Source organism: Trachinotus anak, unplaced genomic scaffold (genome assembly GCF_046630095.1).
Source record: "Trachinotus anak isolate AG129_WGS33_773 ecotype Australia unplaced genomic scaffold, CSIRO_AGI_Tana_v1 ptg000034l, whole genome shotgun sequence".
Lineage (NCBI taxonomy): Eukaryota > Metazoa > Chordata > Actinopteri > Carangiformes > Carangidae > Trachinotus > Trachinotus anak.
The window spans coordinates 1,785,719-1,804,237 of NW_027273885.1; the positions used below are offsets into that span (position 1 = coordinate 1,785,719).

The following is an 18,519-nucleotide window of genomic DNA, read 5'->3' on the forward strand; positions in this document are numbered from 1 at the left end:
GCTATCTGGGCCCCGCAGAGGGAGGATTAGGGCCAGCTTGAAAAACTGCTAACCACTACCCCCCCTCCGCCTCAACACCCCCACCCTCCCTCAACACATTTACATTTTCATTTTCATATTAGATTTTCCTCCTCTGCTGGACTTCACCTGTCACCACCCTGTTTTTCTTTTCTATATCCTGCGGGGCATCACTTCAGTCACATAATATACCAGTTAAAATAAAGGCAACTGAGAGATGGAGACGATCTTCAGTGGGTTTTAATAGAATTTATCAGTGCAACACTGGTTCCCTTTAACCTGAAGCTGAACTAACTCTAACGACGCATTCTGATGCCATTCCACGAAGATTCGAGAGATAATGTGTTGTTACAAAACAGCAGCCTCCAAGGCTGAAAAATGAAGCCAACATCAAAATGCCAAAAGCTGCAGTTCCTCTAATGACCACTAGAGTCTGGCTCCAGCAGTGAGTCAGCCCCACAGACTCCCATGTTCAAATGTCCAACTTTAGATATAGCAGAAATAAACATGTTTACGGCCTGGTACAGAAACTGTTCTGGTCTCTAGAGATCATTTCCTTGTGGGGTGATCTTTTTTTTTTTTTATAACTCACCTCTTTACAATTTATTAGGGCTTGAAGTTATACATAATGGAGGGCGTGGCTACTGTCAGGTGGGTGTTGTCACAGAGCGCTAACTGTCTGCTGGACTTCACCTCAGCGGATTCGAGACATTTTTTCTTGCAAATATCAGACAGATGATATGGTTTGCTGTGACAGGATATGAGGAAGTCTGTGCACCTGTGTTTTCAAATGAGTAAAATTTCAGTTTTACTTTATTTTTATATTAGCACTAATTAGCAGGTATCAAGCTGTGCTAACGATGCTATCAGGAGCATGTTTGCCACAGTTATTAAACGACTTGCACGGAACTCTTTGCCCATTTTTGGATTAGCCAAGATGGCGACGGCGGAGCAGCCCTCTCTGAGCTTCAGACACCTACAGGTGACAGAAGGAGGCTACGTCCATCTTCATATACAGTCTGTGGTTGTTATAATGCACACTTTAATGTCACATGATTCCAATGCTAAAAGCTGATTCCGTTTTTTTGCAACATAGGTCTGAATTTCCTGCTCATGGCTGAGATTTTTCTCATCTATAAGTTATGCTAAATCAGCTGTAGAGATAGAGTAACAACTCCACCTTAGTGTAGAAAGTTCTGGAGGTAAAAACAAAGGTGACTTGCTTTTTTTTGTTTCAGCCAGACTGTAGTTCCTCCCCCTGCAGCTCACCTTCACCCCTCCTTCAGAAGGAATAATAAAGGTGTGGAGGAACGGCAGTCAACTCATGCTCTCCTTCAAAATCTTCTCGTACTCTCTCTGTGTGTGTGTCATTCTCCCAGCAGCCCCTGCCTTTCAGCTAATGGAATAATTAATGAAACTTTTGATGTAAAACAAATAATGGAGTTAGCTGGCTGTACTGCTTTCAAGTTTTTCATCTTTGGGAGCGAGGAGAGTGTTTGAGTGAGAACATAAATAGATCAAAGACTTATTCAAATCTAAGTATTAAAAAAAAGAAAGAAAGAAAGAAAACACATTCAAAAAGTATTATGAAATTAAACGAGCTCCAGATAACAGCGAGTTCGCACATGCTCATGAGATCCGGAGAGTCATTTCTGTGAATTGAAGAGCAAGCTCGGGCCGTTGTAAATTCATGATCTGAAGTTTTTTACACTTGAGAGGAAAAGAAATATATTTAAAGAAACTAAGGAGGACATTAACACTGACAACTTTTCTCGACGCTCCACTCAGAGAGGCGTGTTCCTGTTTTGGGTGATAATAGTTGAATTGCGAAGAAGAAAAATGAGGGACTCCGGGCCCTGAACCCTGCGGCTCTGAGCGGAGGAGAGGCTGTCAGCTGAGGCAGGCTATCCCAGCATCCTCCACTCTGGTTGCTCTCTGTTCCCCTCTGAGACAGACAAGATGCTAATAGAGGCGAGTGAATCCTCCATTCTGTATGCCTCTCTGTCTCTCTGCCAGACATTGTTTACTCTCTCCAGCGGGAGATCTCATTCAGAGGGATAGTGAATAGACTTAAATACTAGGTGGAGGGGTGTGTGTGGCAGAGAGACAGAGACCGGGACAGACAGGGGGAGCGAGCTTTGGGGGGGATGAGGGGCAGAATGTGAGAGAGAGTTAGATGAAGATGCAAAGCTGCAGCAAACCTGATTCACCTGCAACCCCTTCACACCTTCTCTCAATAACAAGAAGGTTTCTGATATCATGTGGTCAGAGCCTGAAGAAGAAAAGACGATGTATTAAACCACAGTGGCTTAACATTCAGTATTCAGTGACCGTAGCTGTGGGGTAATGAGGGAGCTGGTGGCTCCAGGTGGAGGACGTATATTTGTATCGTTGTTATACCCCACCTCTCCTGGTCTCTGTCACCTCCGATATCTTTTAATTTGTTTTTTTTTTTTTTATTCATGTTGTATGTTGTTACTTGATATGAGTTATTTCAAATGTTGATATCCATAATGTGAGCCAATCAGAAGAGAGGGTCAGAACCTCTCTTCTGATTGGCTGACCATTTTCTGAGCGATCTAAAAATGTAGCAAATTTAAAGTAAACACTCAGAGAAACCAAATCCTGCAAGGTTGGATGGTGGGTCCACGTGGGCGGGGCTTGGGGCGTGGCTGAGGGCAGTGACTTTGTTGTGACATCACAAAGTTACAGAAGTCCTGATGGCTCATTTTAAGGCTCAGATTCTGAATACGTGCTGTGTGCATTTCTCTGTGGACTAATACTAATAATTCCAATGCAAATGAATGTATAGAGATTCAGCAGCATGATCACAAACAGGAGCAGCCAGCAACACAACGTCACCTTCAAGCATGCAGAAGCCATAAACATCAATAATGCACAGTAATCACAAACTGAATCTGAAGAGCAACAGAACAGCACCAGCGAGGCTAAGACAAGAAATAGCCAGTAAGCAGCTATAGCTAGCTTACTGTGTCTAATTCTGTGGGAAACACTGAGGTAGGTAGGTATTCACTTTGAGCATACCTCATTGTGTTTTTAGATTTAATTGCAAATGGATGAAGTTGCCATATTTGCCCTCGAGTCTAAAGGTTATTCAAGTGAGGTTTTTACTATAGCCACAAAGCCAACTTCAGCAATAACAGCTGCTCACTCACCAGTTCAGCATCAAATGTAACTCACAGAGACCTGTGAGTTCGTGTTTTCCTTCAGTTTCTGTCACTTCATTTCCTCTACTGAAGTTAGCATGCTATCCAGCTAGCGCCAGACTGTCCCATTTCATAATACAGTGACTCACTATCACTATAGCGTCCTGTCTGCCCTCAGTCCAACATGAGAGGAGAAAGAAACAGTAACCTCTGTTCTTGTAAACATAATAGCTGAAGCTCTTGGTAAGTACCTGTTAATGCTAACGTAGGCTATGTAGCGATAGCAAAAACTTACATATAGCACCTTTAAAAATCTAATTTTGGAATTTGTATTTAGACCCTTAGCTATATCACTGCAAAATGAGGTCAGGTACATCCTGTTTGCTTTAATTATCCTTGAGGACGATTCTAGAGCTTGATTGGAGTCCACCTGTTGTAAATTGGACTGATAGTTTGGACATAGTTTAGAAAAGCACACACCTGTGTATGTAAGGTTAAAAAAAAGCTCCAAGACATTAAAGACAATTAAATGTGAAACATAGTGGCTGAAAAAAAAACCTCATACCTGCCTCCAGAAATACACAATGATCCAAACCTGTCATGAACACACACACACAGACACACACTTAAACCCAGCTGTCTGTGGATGTGTTTGTGCTTGGATTAGACCTGGGATCAATGCTCAAGAAGAGAAGAAAGATGGGCGAGACGCCAAAGGAAGACGGGAGGAGAGGGAGGGAGGAGGGAGAGCCTGATTTTACATTTTGTGCATGTTGTCGATGGCAGACAGCTGACCTTCACGCTCGGCTGGGTAACAACGGAGGAATGAGGGCCGTTCCAACGGACTACATGAAATCAGCTACATGCTTTAAAGTTGTTCAATTAGATTATCCTTTTCAGTTTTGTACTTGTGTGCATCAAGGGACATATACAAAGAGCCGGCAACAAGCAAACATAACACACACGTATGCCCCTGAACACAGACAGCGAGGGAGGGGGAGGAGGGAGGAAGAGGCAGAGAGAGAGAGGGAGTTTGGCGAATGCAGCAGAGTCACTCAGAGCTGGATACTGGCAGTGAATTCACAAATATGTGGCTGATTTCTTGTTTTAAGAATCTGATTATATTCAGTCAGTTCACATCTAGCTATGACTGAAAGCTGTGGATATTATGGGAACGCCTTTAAAACTAAAGTAAATGTTCCCTCTATGCACAGAAAAAACTGTATGTGTGCACAGCTATGATAAATACAGTTGGTCAGAGTTGAAGCAGGGAATGGGTCTGTGAACTGTAATAGATGTTTACGACCAACAGTCACAATCTGTCTCTGCTCTCTCTGAGAAATAAGTTTGGCTAACCTGAGGGTTTGTCTCATCGTCTGATGGAGCTCATCTTTCTTGCTCTGTCATATTTCCTGGTTTTAGAAAAATCACTGTGGCCTGTGTTCTGTCTAAAAAAGGGACCTATTAGGGAGTAAGTTACCTTTTATACAGAAAAGATTCACAAGATGTTTTTTATGTAACGTGTTACTGTGTTGACAGGTTGACAGTTATACTCTCGACTGTGATTATTTGGACAGTCACATTTTTTTTCCTCAACACACACAAGTCTCAGCTCAGGTCTGGACTGGACTGCACCTACAGCTACAGTTGTCACAAAGGTTATACTAATAATGATGGTGACAGTAATAACTCAGAACTAAAAAGATGACTCTGTCTGGATTTTTCACTGGCTGTGAATTACAGTATTACAGTATATTCTACCCCACACTGGAAGAGGAAAAATCTGTGTTCGCAGGAATAAGATGTTGGTCATCCTGTTACCAGAATTTAGCAGCAGTGGTCGCTAGTCTTGCTGGGGTCCACACACAAAACCAACAAATAAATCAATCAATAATTAAAATCACACTTCATCGATAAAACAGAAAGAAACAAAACCAAGCCAAAACACAGACAATAATTAAAATAGATTTTTGTTTGAATACTTGTTACTGTTACTACTGAACATGACCTGAATACTTCTTCCACCACTGCTGGCTCATCATTCAGATTCATATCCTTCAATCTGTATCTGACGCTACCTGCTAGCATTAGCTTCTAGCATTAACTTTATTTCTACATTGAACCACGTCTCAGTTTTCTTTCCCTCCTCATCCTGTCTCAGTTTCTGATCCAACCTATCATTCGCCATCAGTCAGCCACTACTGCGTCCTGGTCTTGCGTGATTGATGCACAATTGCTCATGAAACATCAGAGCCCATTATCCCCCACAATCAGTGTGTGCAGTGTCAACCGACTGACGGTCCATGGGGTGCAATGTTTATTATTCTAATAGAAAGGCTGTGTTTTGATAATGTTGTTATTATAATCACGATTAATTAAATTATGTTAGCAGTATTCTTGCAGCACTGAATTCTGCATTCTAGATAACCACATATGTCATGGTCCTGCTCCCAGGATTAGTATGGTGGTCCTAATATAGGAACTGAGGAAGCTCAATGAGTGTAAGTTTTAACACTCTATGTCTGATATTTATACTCACGACTACATGTCACTGTCCATCACGTGTTTGCTGGGTTCTGTTCTTCTTCTTCTCTGCTTTATTTGCAGCTGACACTGCTGCTGACCTGCAGTCTGTCAGGGTCACGGACACTCAGATAGCAGCTCATCACACATTAACATTCAACTCTGCCAGTTTGTTCTTATGCACCTACATGCATCTGTGTGCATACATCTAGGAGAGGGAATGCAGGGTGTGTGTGTGCGTGTGTGGTGCAGGTGGTGTTGGCGGTGGGTGTAGGTGGGGGCTACTTTCAGAGGATTTGCAGTAATTATATGACAAAACGCTGGCAAGTCTCTCCGGGTGCTGAGCAGAGGCTCATGGGTCAGGGGACCAAGCACTCTGGGCCGGGTAATTTGTAAATGTCATTCAGGTGGAGTCCTCTATCAGCCAACAGGGAGGGGAAGGGAGGGGAGGGGAGGGGGCGCTGCAGCAGTCTTTTCTCATGTAGATTATTCTACAACAGATGCAGAGCCCCTCCTCTGCTTTTGTCTGCAGCAACAGCTGACGTGTGGAAAACATATTGTTTGACATATTCCATGTTTAGTGATCTGGCTTTTACCAAACATGAATTTATATGGAGAACCTACCTTTGCTGCTGTGGTTACTATAATATTCATGATTTGTAGGCACAAAAACTACTTGGTTAGGTTTAGAAAAAGATGGTGATTTGGGTTCGAATAAGTTAAAAGGTAAAGTTAAAGTTATATGTCCAGGTCCTTATAGGACACCGACTCTGTATATGATGCTGATGCATTTTATACATGAAAATGAAAATAAATCTTGGCTACATCTCACAGTCAATGCATTTAATCATTTAGAACAAACTAAAATTAATTTATTATTTATTTGGACCATTCAGCTGTAGCTAAGCTGGTCTGTCAGAATTCTGCTGTTCCAATGGCAAACATATCATCCTGCACAGGCACAGCAATGGAAACTAGCTTAGCAAAGGGTTAGTGTGTTGATGCTGTCATGAGCTTTGCGCTCTGGCGCTTGTATGTTTTTGTTCTATGATCAGTTGTAAGGGCCTCACTAATGAGACCTACGACATCGACCTGTCAGTCATCCTGCCTGTTTTTCCCCGGTTTTACTTCATTGCAGCTCCTATTCGTGCACTATTACCATTGTGTTTGAAAGAGACGGCTTATTTTCTTCTTTAAGTGGCCAATCAGCGTTGCATCAGAGAAGGCTATTCATGAATGTCTATTCTCCAAATATATTCTCCAGCCACAAAGCCACAGCTGCGTTGAAGGGAATATTTTACAGGTCACGTTTGTGACACTGACTGATATTGAGTTTAACCTGTGTGTTCATCAAGATGGGCTGCATTCTTCCCTCAAAACGCCAAGGACTCCAACAGCCTCTCAACAAAGCAATGTGGATGCTCTGAGGCTTATATATCTGCCCTGTTAGATATTCTCCATTCAAGGTGTTTGTTCGGTTCGTTTAAGTCCTTTTTTGTGAAGTTGCGACTGAAGAGATCTTGTGAATTTCTTTACTCTGAGTATGGGTATAATTACAGCAGGGCCCAGAACAAAACCTTAAGCACACGAAGCAGTGACCCTGAGGAAACTCTAATTAATGGTTGACACAATATTCTCTGCATCCTGCATTAACTGATTATCAAACACATTATCACAAGGTTCTCCGATATCAGTGTGTGCACATGTAGCAGGTATTTAAAGCAAACTTGAAACACATCAAGGTGATGTGCAGTGAATGAGCGTGTTCATGCAGACAAAACACGGGCAAAAAAACCCTTCACATATAACTTGAAAGAAGTGTCACAGAAAGATCAAGGAGAAGGAGAGAGATGCTGAATAATATCATTAAACTAGAGTCCAGAGGTTGACCCTGCAGTTGTGATAGAGACGGGTGTGAGAAGTCATCACCTCTCCATCAGCCACCATAGCCTGTGGTCCAGATACTGCGTCTGCACTTCAACACAGTGGTGCACTGAGCTGAAAATGACAATCTTAAGCAACTGATGTTTAGCTGGTATTGTTTAGTGTCTTCACAGTCCAGTCATTGGGTGAAGATCAATAAGGTGGAAATGATTTAAATATAATCAAATTAATATTAAATTTTCATCACACAAAAATCATCCTCTTAACAAAACATTCAAAACATCCATGAGAAGACTGAACTCGAACAGCAATCAGAGAGCGCAGACCTCTGCCAAGGCCACTGTCAAACAACATCCACCAGACTTCAGAGAAAAAAATTCTAATTCATCATAAAGGATCCAGATCTGACCCAAAACTGAATGGGTTCACCGCTGACCCACCCCCCACCCCCCCATGACAAACAGACAGAAACAGTTGAAAACATAACCTGATGATGGAGGTAAAAAAAAAAAAAAAATCCTTCTCACTACCGTAGTGAATATGAGCTGATATTAGAAGATATGTTGTTCCAGCAAGATGATTCGATTCCATCCCCAAAAGAATCATAACACAATCATGTTTAGGTGTAAATGTATCAGAGATTTAGTTGTAAAGGAAAGACAACAGACATGTCAATCAAAGTCAGTCAAGTCTAATTTTGCATATTAAATGAGCTGACACAGATACCGTCACCAGAAGCAGCACAAAGACACAACATGAGTGAAAAAGAGAAGAACAATTTAGGTGAAGCTCAAGGTGAAGGAGATGCAGGCCATTTCTGAAGAAGTGAACAGTGAGTGAGAAAACAAACCAAATATTATATTGATACTAAAAAAGTTGATAATTCTTAGGTAATGGTCTGTGTACTTTTCTCTGTAATTGTGACCTCGCAGTAGCTTCACTGGGTCAGTGGTCCAGTGTGATATTTGCATTGCTGCAATGTGTTGGTCCAGACTGAAAAATCTCAAAAACAATTGACATTAATTTGTATACAATGTGATATAATATGAATCTTGCTGGTTTTGTTGATTCACTGACCTGGATACATGAGTGGACAGATAACTTGTGTTGCATTCTGCACCAGCAACGGCCCCTTTACTTCGTTTTTGACATTTGTGCATGATTGTGGAAGTCTGGCAGTGGGTAGAACAGATTATGAAATATTGTAGCTTACCTGGTGTCGTGTCATGTCATTCAGCACTGAGTGCAGCTTCCCTCTCGCTGGACAGATAAGGTAAGGATTCTGTCACTGACCGGCCCCGTTTTCAAAAGGTTTCGCCATCCTAAAGCCTCCGGACGTCCAGTGATGTCCGATAAATTCTGAAAACATGGAGAACAAATGTAACTAGAACAACAGTGAAATGATGAAACAAGAAATGATGTGGGCTTTCAGAAAGCACATGTTAGGAAAGAATAATAAGAGATGTCTGTTTGACAGAAGTGGAGGGGTCTGAATACTTCCTGAATGCGCTGTGTGGCTATTAGGCTCATGTCAGCCGTAGTGGCAAAGTGTGTTACACCCAAACGCTTTAATCAGTCTTTTCAAACCTGTATTTCCACTGTTGTAACTGGCTTCATAATATATTTATTTTATATTAGTGAAGATTTTATTTTAGAGTCAACAGGTTTGTTTCTAACAGAATCTAAATGACAACAACATGGCGGTACAACAGCAAGATCAACGACCTTGACAATACTGTATGTTCATAAATTAACAATTTTGTTTATATATGAAAAACTTTAATGCTATCTATCTATCTATCTATCTATCTATCTATCTATCTATCTATCTATCTATCAGTCAATCAATCAATCAATCAGTGTTATCAGTCTAGTCTTTATTAGACACATACCTTTTTTAGAAATCTGTTTGTGATTGGTTTAGATTTTATTCGTGACCTGATACATATGACTGAATCCATCTTAACTGTAAGTCTGATTAAAAATAGAAGCATAAACAACCTTTATAATTGATCAAATTACTCAAACCTGACAACAATGACAGGAACATTTTATAATAAGGATTAAATAACCCACTTTTATTTAAACTTTGTTTTGTTTTCAGTTTTAAAAAAACCACAGGTAGATGTTCAACAAATAAATTTTTTGTGAAAAACACAAAATGGTCCAGAACATGTGGACATAGAGTCAACAGTGTGTCAACAGACTGTTGTTCTGAGGGGGATTTTCAGTGTCTAGGCTCCTTTGCAAACAATGAAATGCCTAAAATTAAGTTTTTCAATGCAAGGTTGTGTAAATAGTGAATTATGTGTGGGCTCATTTTACAAGGACAGGCGATGGGCCGTCTGTTATCTGTAGTGTGGCTCTTCCTTTATCTCCTAACCACGGCTACAGCTGTGTGTCAGTTTATGTTCAGTAGCCTACAGATGCTGTTGTACCCTTTCACATCTTTGTCAGGCAGTTTTTTACCACATGGAGCCACGTTGCATTACGCACAAACCTGACCAACGCTGTTGATGCAATTAGGCCTAATTAGAAATTACCTGTCTGATCATTTTGTTAGTGATCACAGGTAAACTCACGCTTTTGTGTTGAGGTTGTACTTAAGTGTCCCTGTTTTCAATGAAGTCTCTTTGTTTGTAATTATACTTACAAATACCCTACACTTCAAAACTTAAAAATAAGACAGTTTTTTTAAGATAATATATTTTTTTAATTATTTAATATTCTAGTGATGTTGCACTGGAGTGTACTCAGTTTTGTTGTATGTATACTCAGTCTGCAAAAAAAACCCTGCACCTCTTAATTCAGTGCAAACAACAGAAGAAAAATCCACCTCTGTCTGCAACCAACCCAGACTCAAACAGCATTAAAAGGAAGCCAATTCTTTACCAAGTGTGTGGAAGGACAAATAAACAGCGTGACATAAATTTCCTGCAGCGGTTGCAGCATTCAGTGGTGACTTTTATAGCTTGAAAGTGAGAGGAGAGGCGCTATCAGACTATTGGGCTTTATTACAGTGGGTATAATAGGGCTGGCTGGAGAGTTTTATACGTTTCTGTCTGGTTGAGCGCCATTGCATCTCTCCATTCTCCACTAGCGTGATTGTTGCAGCGGCAGGTTGTCTGTGATAGGCTATTGTGCCCACTCTCCAAAAACCCTTCACCTCAGCTGTGATGCTGCCTCTTCTCTCTTCTCTAGCCTCTGCTGATTTTCAGCAGAGCCCCCCACTCCCACCCTCCCCTTTTCTCCCCTGTCTGAATAAAGAGCTCTATCTATCAAAACCAGGCCAGGACTCAATCTCTCACTGGCTCTCCGGCCTTCGATCAACTATCTGTGAAAACAGTGGCTTATAGAGCCGAGGCATATGCGAGGGCTGCCGTGATTACGTTTTAGATCTAACCAGAGGAAGCGTCAAGCTCCGAGTCTCCACCATACACAGACACACACAAAAGCACACAGACTGTAGTACCCGCTGCCCAAATCCAGCCACAGCACCACACCACCCTTCCCCTTCACCCCTTTCAATCCAGTTTGCCTCTTTAATTTACCTGTTAAGTAGATTTTAGTTTGAAGTAAATCATCTCCTTGACAATGTTCTACATTTTTTCTGCATCATTTTAAACACATTTCCTCAAAACCTGACTGACCAGGTTTCCCCTCATAGGACCCTGGGTTAAAAAAATAAAATTGGACTATGTTTTGATTTTTGATTTTTCCTGAACACCCAGTAAGGAATGAGAATTCATGTTAATGAGGATATGTTGTTAATTTAGATATTTGGGAAGACACAAATACTGAACATATAGGTTAAGTGTTCACAGACAATATTTTCTGTCAAAATATCATAGAATTGTAGTGACTACAGCGTTATTAAAGGGGTTATGGTTTTATTTGGACACTTGGTTAACCTTAAGGAAAGACTGTGGTCTGGTTTAATACAGAAAGTTGACACTGACTTCAGATACAACCACAGACTGTATATAAAAATAGAAGAAGATTCTGAAAAGAGAAGCCAATATGGATGACTCTGCATTCTATCTAATAACCATCAGGGGGCAACTGCACTGGTTGCAAAAAGAAGTCAGATTGTGTTGAAGTCTATGGGAAAATGACCCTACTTCTCACTTGATTTATTACCTCAGTAATTATTTTCCTAATGAGTTTATGGTCTCAATCACTAATTTGAAGTCTTCTTCAATACAACATGATGTTCACTTTTTAATGGTATGCATTAGGGTGGGGCTGACAGACAGACTGTACCTCACACAACAACCTGCCTGACAATCAGGATAGAGGACAGAGCAGGTCGGCTCCACCCCTCACTCCTCATAAGCTCCACCTTCTTGTCCAAAATGTAAACATTCTAGAGACAGGGTTGCACCAAGCTTACTGCTGTTTGGTCAGTTTGGTAATAATTTTATTTATCACTTTAGTTTTTTCTTCTAAATAACTGTTACGTTTACCTAAAGTTTCTCTCCAGATGTGTTTTAAATTATGTAGAAATCCTCTGCTATGATTCATATTTTTGTTTAACATGGTTTTCTCACATAAAAAGTGAAAAAAAAAAAATGGAGAACTGGGGCTGGAAGCTCATCTAGTCTGACTTCCTCATTGAGAAATCTGGGTCAGGCCTTGTGCCCCACCCACACCGCTGCTAGGAGACCTATCAGAAGGGTTGATGTAACTTTTTATTTATGTTGTTTGTCACCTTGACCTGACACAGCTCACTATCTCCAAGGATTAGGTTCATATTGGACTCATGACAAAGGTTCATTGTGACACAGTACCTCTTGCATCTTGCCACAGAGGTACGGTGTCCTTATTTGGCCAAAAAGTAGGCATATTTAAATCTAAATATTTAAATACCACCAATATTAATCCTTTTTATCATATTCAGCTGAGGACATAACCCTATTGTTTCCCCAGTTGGGAATCCAGCCATGTACATACAGTATTTGGTGTCTTTGGAAATGCTGGAGCATCGACTACAATTTAGAGTAAAATTCTTTGGGTTTGGCCGAAGTCTGGCAGCACAGCATGAGTCTGTAAACACTGGCCCAGTCAGTGGGTCAGTGGGTTTGAAGAGGTTAAAAATACAGCCATGCTAAATGCAATAAGCAGCTGCAAATTGGTGAGGTAAGCTGTGAAATTGAAATAGGGCAACTAAGTTACACAAAGCCTTAAAAGGGCTCAGAAGATTATACCACTTGAACTAACTTGCCTTTAATTAGTTTAGTGCAGGTATGAAGGTAAATGCATGTGAACAGCACAATAACTGAGCAGATTTTCCACTGGTATTGATTGCACTTGCTGAGTTTGTTGTCTAATCTGTGAGATAGGAAGATTGTTTAGAAAGGAGACAGACTGAGAGGGAGGGAGAGATATAGAGGTATAGAGTTTTAAGCCTAGCAAGGCTCAGTGGTTAGCCCCAGTCCCCTCTTCACACTGCAGGCCTGACTGCAGCCCAATATGGTAAGAACTTAATGCCACCAGGGACCCAGCCCATTTGAATGCTCAGGCTTCCTTTATCACAAGCACAAGTGGTGCAGAAAAATTGCTCAGGATTAATTCTGGGGGCCTTGCAAATACACACAGCTGGGATCAGTGCTTACAGCTTTCTCGGAGGTGGCACTCTTTAAAAAGTGGGGCTTTTTCGGATGCTTTTATAAACGGTGGGTTGGGCCTTTCCATTGAAGCTTTGCCTTTTGTGGGGCTGAAGGGGGTGCCCGAATTGCTAATGCAACTTAAAATAGTGTTATAAGACATAATAGCATACATGTACAAAGTGATAAGGGAATTATGGCTTTTTCTGCACTCCCCAAAAACCAGAGTTTCCACCGAGGTTCCCAAATGTAAAGAGTTTTATCACCTTGTTGGCTGTGAACTGCGCTATGCTAGTATATATCACTCCCAAATACAGTGCATTGCAGGATTTGGGTGGGTAAGTATAAGATAGGATGAAGTACAGTTGTAAAGTGGGTTTTCTCTTGCTACTGCACTTCTTTCACTGTGTCCATGAACAACAAGAAGGGAGAAGAGCTGCAGCCACAGACCCCCCCCCCCCCCGCACCTACACAGCAGTTAAGGACTGTTCAGAATCAGATTCTGCTTGAACTGGATGAAAACTGATAAGGTCTGAATGTATAGTATTATAGCTTTGAGTTTATAGCCTTGAGCAACCTCATGCTGTACAATGCATTCATTATATCCAACATGCATTCATTCATTCATTACAGCTCATCAGTGCTTGCATTATCCATGTAAGAAGTACAATATATAACTATGGATACTATGGAGCAAACCATGGACATACTCTTGAGAATGGTTGGTGGAGACACGTCCTGCTGAATTGTCTCTACCAGTATTTTTACAGACGTCAAAAGATGTTTTAATTCCACAGACTGTTATTGGTAAGATGTCAGCTGACACAGTATTTACACCTCTGGCAGAAGGTGTAAGCTAATTTGTGATCATTACTCGTGTCATTTTATCAAATTTTATTACTCTGCCAACCTAATGAACTGACTAGTTGCTCATTACAGTTGTATAACCAATATCTGTAATATTAGAATCGCTCAATGAATTTCAGACGTTGCTGCTGTCCTCCAGGAATCTCTTTTGTTTCTGTATTGACTCTTTTTTTTCCTCACATCATATATTTTTCATATAATTTTGTTGAGTTTTATTCCTTTCACCTAAATGTGATCAATGTTGTCAAAGTGATGAAGATGTTTGTGTATTTGTTTTGTCTTATTGTGAGTATAATTACTTCAGTATTATGAGATTACTTGAAAATACTTGCTTCAAATGCAGTATTAGTGGGAATATAAAGAAACCAGTATCTTTCATCGTTTTTTCTTTCTTTCTGTCTCTTACCTATTAACCTGTGTCTCTGCAAGGAAAAACACACACATGCAGACACACACACACACACACACACAATGACTGACTGGCTGACTGCTGCAGCAGCCTAAAGGTGAAATGCTAGCAGCACACACTGTCACCCATCTAGTGGAGTGCACTTTGAGCACCAGTCCACACCACACAGAACAAGCTATCATGAGACTAGTCAGCATGAATGCACACACAAATTCACACAAACACAGACACACAGTTCAATAAACACAGACAATCATTTCCTCCCCCATCCCTTCCTCTTCCACACAGATTTACACACACACACACACACACCCTCACTGAGAGCTATCAGCATGGGTATGCCCCTTCCCTTAATGCTGATGACACTGTTTCCATTTTTGTGGAGACAGTGCTCTGTAGCTGTAGCGATATGGATTCTTATGGCCGACACACTCCATCGGCCAGCGGCTTGCTTCCAGCCACATAGCTTTGTTTATGTGGAAAACCATATCAAAGTGAATTACTATTGAGAGGTGGCTAAATCAAATATGTGGCGTGAGGAGAGGAAATAAAAAAACATCAACTTTCCCATTTCAAAGTCATTTGGCCTTGAATGTTATTCTAAAACTGTTAATAATGAGTGCTTTTTATGATGTAATATAGACTCCAGAGACATCCAGAGCTCAGCTCCCGAGGTGAAAGATATGGAAGTGGACAGACTCACTAACCATCACGGAAAGCATAATTTCATTCAGCTCTAGCTCACTGTGTTCGACTGCACCAGATAAAAGGTCATGTTCAAATGTTCAGCTTTGTATTTGCTGCTCAGACGTTCACTTAGACAGAAATAAGAGGTAAAACTGTGGCAGGAGTTCAGTACAACTAGGGGGTTCTTGAAGCTGCTGTAAGGGGAGAGGATGCTGGGTAACTAATGAACACCTTCATTTTAATATTCAAATGAACTGTTGATAACAAGAGAAGTTTAAAGCTGAGACAGGGGCCCCAGAAGCGGCATTAGTCATCACACTGCACAAAAAACAAGTGTTGGACGGAACAAACATCAGACAAATAATTCTGCTATTATGCTTTATTATGATGCGTTTCAAATTAGTACTTTATCCGGAAACAGGAACAGCAAATAAACATGAGTTCTCTTTCCCAAATCAGGAAACCATACCAGACTCCACCAGTAGAGCTGTTCTGAGATCTGCTCAAAGTACACTGTCGTCGTGTTGTCAAAATGCCCTGATTCTTGAAGCGTCTCCGTCTGTTAAAAAAGGCCGGTTGCTAACAAGAGTCTAAATGAGACGACAGAGGTTGTCGGGGACATTAAACGTCATCAGTCCAACATGGAAACCGATCTCCTCACCAGTCCACCTTTACAGCCTCGCTGTGTTTCTACAAACTGTCACTAACTCTGTCAGAGGAAAGGCTTCTGTAGAAGAGCTCAGAGCTGAATCAGACTACAGGCTGAAGGTTAGTGGTGGTGACCATGGTGTCGTTGGTTTAGAGCCTAACATGAGCTTTTTACTGCTGCTGATTGTATTTAGGCTTCAAACATCAAAAAGTGGAGTCATTAGTGAAGATGATCCTGCTGAACAAAACCTGTCAGGATCAGAAACAGAGATTATTCCCTGCACTAATACAAAAGCCAATGTTAAATCCCATTGGCTTTTTTATCAGGGTGGCGCTAACATGAGGGTTTGCCTACAAAAATATATCATTCTTGTAGCACTTTATATGAGCTCATTTTCAGAAACACTAGCAATATACTAACATCAGCATGTTAATATCAGGTTATGTCATTTGCTGATTAGCACTGAACACAGGACACAGCTGAAGCTGATGGGAACGTGATTAGTTTTGCAATTATTGGATGATGGCGCTCGATAAAAAGTCAGACAATAAACCAAGTTACTACAATTACCCTGATGCAATGAACATGTGCACCAAATTTCACAGCAGTCTATTTGATAGATGTTGAGAAATTTTCACTCAAAGTTACTATTATCAAAACGCCGATGTTGCATATGAAAGTCAGGGATTCTGTCGCAGTCCATCCAGTAGTTATTCAGATGTTTCAGTCAGGACAGATTCTGTACTTCACTATTTATGTCCATTACCAACAGTCAGCGCCAATGTAGAGAGCAGTGTGTCCTTTATGTACTCAGGTGAAAAAAGTGTGGTTCAAAAACTGTAATTAAAAAGAAGAAGAAAAACTACAGTTTCCAGCTGTTTTAGGAAATTACTTTTTGATAATAGAAACTACACCCATAAGTACAACACTACAATTCCACACTGAAGGTGATTCGCTAGAAAACAAAAGGACTGATGCACAGAACAAAAAAAAAAAAAAATTCAGACAGGAAGGAATAAACAGGGAAAGGACATAAACACAGTGTTCAGGACAACTGAGCCAAACCAGATTGAGTGCACGCTGCAGCCTTTGAACTCAGCGAGGTGTTTAGATGGGTGCAGGAAGCCGCCACATAGTAAATATGTGTGATAGCAATCAAACAGAGTCTGGCTCAATTGTCCACTCCCATCAGGATGAGAGGCCACAGAGAGGTGAGGGAGGTCTGAGGGTGAGGGGGGAGGGCTCAGATACAGCAGCTCTAATCAGCCGATGGGCTGCAGTAATTACCTGCTACCATCTATTCCAAAACTGCCAGGCCTGACCCTCTCCCAGCCACAGACAGCCCGGTTCATTTCAATACACGCAGCATCGGCAAGTGCAATTGGCAGAGTAAATAGGAACTGCTGTTTGTTTCCTACTCTGCCACTATCTTCTTACTTGATTTCAAACACAAACTCTCATTTTCAACCCCTCACACACTGACACATCTAATTCCTCCTCTAGAGACAGAAGGAAAAGAGAATGCCATTAGCTCATGATACACCATTCTCCCCAACTAGTGGGAAATTACTGTCAGCGGGGCAGCCTGCCGCACCACAAGCTGCAAAACAATGGATGGGCCTCGACCAAATTAAAGCTCCATAAATCACGAGGTGTTTAACTACGCCACGTGTGGTGGCTTGCCTCGCCTTTCATCTTTCTCCATCTCTTTTCCCCGTCGAAGAACGAGGGGGGACTAATGACAGATTCATATGCATGCATCAACTGCAAGGAGGAAGAAGGAGCAGAGCTTATTCCTGTTTCCTAAAAGGAGCCAGGATGATTCTGGAGCACCACAGACCAGAGTGCAATGCTACAGGTACAACTGAACCACCCAGAATAGCCAGGTGAGGCCTATAACTGTGGCTTCACTGACTGACCCAATGTGCATAAATACAGTATAGTTAAAAATGACAGTATAAACACATTGGGCAGCATCCTGGAACCTATTGCTGCCGCTCTCCAGCGGACTCTTTAAAGTGAATCTTGAAAAATAACCTTCAGCATAGGATAGTTACAGAAATGATACATAAGAATTTTCTGATCTGCTACATCCGGGGTTAAGTTTAGACTAAAGCTACTTGGTTCAAACTGTGGTCAAGTTCAAAAGAAATAAGATGAATCAAAGTAATGGAACGGGCTGTAATGCTATCAATTTTTAGTTTCACCTTTATACTTGTATAACCTACACAAATTTGCCTTTACGACAACAATCCCATCACAAAACTCGCCTTAAGTCCCTAATCCTTAATTCATATTCCACTATATTATTTTTATTTGCAGTATATTTTATGTATTAGTATATTGGTACTACAGTGTCCTGTATTTCAAGGAGCTTCTTGAAATACAGTCTGTATAGTCAAGAATAAACAGGTGCTGGACGCCCATAAACTTTAGACCAAATGTAGCCAACATGTTAACATACAGTTAGTACCTTGAAAATCCCCCAAATTATTCACACTATTTGGTGCAATTCTGAGTGTTCTGACCTGAAAACAGGTTGGATAAATCAAGCTCTTTCAGTTTTGAATGGGGGCTGTGCTTAAAAAAAATTTGAACACGGGTTTATGTTTCATGTTTTAAGTTGCAGCAATATCCCTGCATCACATTTTATGAAGTGAAGTGTTGGAAAAAATGGACAATTGCCTTCGAACTACCTCAGCAAATTAT

At 41.0% G+C, this 18,519-nt stretch overlaps 1 protein-coding gene across 4 annotated transcripts in view; it reads right to left on the reverse strand.

Annotated features, from left to right (window-relative positions):
• The window catches only part of LOC139614596 (dehydrogenase/reductase SDR family member 13-like), a 138,835-nt gene that overhangs the window by 95,579 nt on the left and 24,737 nt on the right, over window positions 1-18,519 (reverse strand). For all 4 annotated transcript variants that reach the window (XR_011687095.1, XR_011687094.1, XR_011687096.1 and 1 more), the window contains one exon: window positions 8,806-8,951. The gene's annotated coding sequence lies outside the window, so the exon portion shown is untranslated. The remainder of the gene's footprint in view (window positions 1-8,805; window positions 8,952-18,519) is intronic.